This window comes from Chaetura pelagica, unplaced genomic scaffold, assembly GCF_000747805.2.
Source record: "Chaetura pelagica isolate M959 unplaced genomic scaffold, ChaPel_1.0 scaffold436, whole genome shotgun sequence".
Lineage (NCBI taxonomy): Eukaryota > Metazoa > Chordata > Aves > Apodiformes > Apodidae > Chaetura > Chaetura pelagica.
In genome coordinates, this window is record NW_009953651.1 from 1,585,723 (window position 1) to 1,587,825 (window position 2,103).

The 2,103-nt window shown below is 36.3% G+C and overlaps 1 protein-coding gene across 1 annotated transcript in view; it reads right to left on the bottom strand.

Moving 5' to 3' along the window:
- The window catches only part of MARCH5 (membrane-associated ring finger (C3HC4) 5), a 10,324-nt gene that overhangs the window by 5,652 nt on the left and 2,569 nt on the right, over nt 1-2,103 (bottom strand). The window lies entirely within an intron of this gene.

Here is a 2,103-nt window from a genome sequence, read left to right on the forward strand (position 1 = left end):
TGATAAATGCGATATACAGGACTTACACTCAATAAATTTCAAATGCCAGGCTAGTTAGCATCCTTTGTTTTGTATACCTGTCCTGAGTTGTATGCCATTTTCCTCCAAAAATCCAATCAATCAAAACTTGTTCTGATCTTGCACCGAATTGAGAAGGTTAGGTGCCAAGGAAGTTAAAGGCATTGTATTTGGTATTCACCAAATATACAAAAAACACTTGCAGTTCAGTTCTTAGCATGAATAATCCTAGTACATAACCATTTTATATTCTTAAGTTTTTTAGGATAGTGATAACTTAGCACCCTTTTCCAAAACAGATTGTCTTTGAACTCTCATATTTATACCAAATGAATTAAAAGCTGTGCACTTAAATATACAATCAAGAAATGAGATTCACATCAAAAGTTCTGCAGAAAATTTATTTCCGTCATCCACACTGACAAAATCGTGACTCCTGTTTCATTACTTAGTTGATAATTCTGTTTCAAGAAAGCAGCTGTTAGTGTGAATGCAACCAGTTCTACTCAGTTCAAGTCAACTGATAAAAACAAGCAATGGCAACATCTAACTGAACTCATTCATTGTTGTGTTTTATCAGCATTGCTATTCTCATAAAGCACTCTCAAATACATCTGTTTTGTTGTTTCCCTCTCCCCACCCTTTCTTTTTAAAGAACAGGGTAGGATTTTACATACTGTTTTACAGCAGTAGCATCCAGAGACCTTGTACAAGGATTTTTTTCCATGCACAGGTATGCGTGTGAATACCATACTGAAGAGCTGCAATTTAAACACATTTATGTTGTATGCAGTCTCGACAGAAGTCATTGTAAATATTGAGATGTTACGTATCAGACTAGAGGGCAGTCCTAATCAACTTGGGCAGAATACTGCTTACTGTACTCTCTGTTCTAGCTCTGCCAGAGCCTCAAGTTCTTATCCTACTGGTTACCTTTGCATGCATCTTCTAGTACAGCAAGCATTCTTTGTTTTAGTAATGAGCTCTAGTTTTAAGAGCAGGAAGCATCTTCCTTTGTGGCTTTTAAGACAGTAAATATCTCATCAGCATCCCCCTTCAAATACTGATGTCAATTAGTCCATAAGAAGCAGACAAAGTATAACTATATAGTTAAGTTTTTCTCAAATTGAGCATCCTGGAATTGATCAGATACCACAAATGAAAAGTTTCTGAAGAAGGAACACACTACTCAAAATACAAAGAACTGGAACAAGCCGTTCAACTGTATTAACAGTTATGTTTAACTTTCCAGGACAGACTTCAGAAAGTGCTGGATGTTGATAGACATGTGTTCAAAACAGCAACAAGGTCATAACTGCAAGTAATAAAGTAATTTACACATCTTGACTATTTCCCACAGTCACTGAAAAAACTGTTTAACTGCACCATTTGGAAAACATACACTTGTTTGAAGACAAGAGACTCAAAAAACTCATCATATTTGGTGAGTCCTAAAGGGCAACACAAAGCACTGATGCTTGCCTTAACCATCTCAGCACAGAGATACGGCAACAGCAGAAGTCTAACACTAAAAGTTAGTGCCACAAATGGCACCTACTGATACTAGTCATTAAAAGAAGCAAGCTAGAGAATGAGATATAGAACCTTGAGAAAAAACTTCAGAAACACTGTTCCAGTAATTTATTTATTTTAATTAGTCCCTCAGGAAGGAGGTAGTGAGAAAAGAAGTAAAATTTAACTGTTTCTTTTGTATTAAGGAAGAAGCAGGAAACTAAATATCACTGGTGTATGCACTAAAAAAGGAAATACAAAATAGAAAAACATTTTTCATTTTGTGAAAGTTACCATGTTTTAGAAGAACTTTTCCTGCCAAACTCTTTTATTTATTAAACTGAAATAATTATCTAAAGGATACTTCAGTTAGTTTCTGAACGACCCTGATATGTGCTGGAGGGACAACACAGCAAAGCACCAGCAATCCAGGAAGTTCCAGGAGTGCATTGATGACAACTTCCTCCAAATGGTAGAGGAACCAACAAGAAAAGGTGCTTGCTCTCACCAACAGAGACGGGCTGGTTAATGATGCAGAAACTTAATGGGAGACTAGGCGGTAACAACCATAAC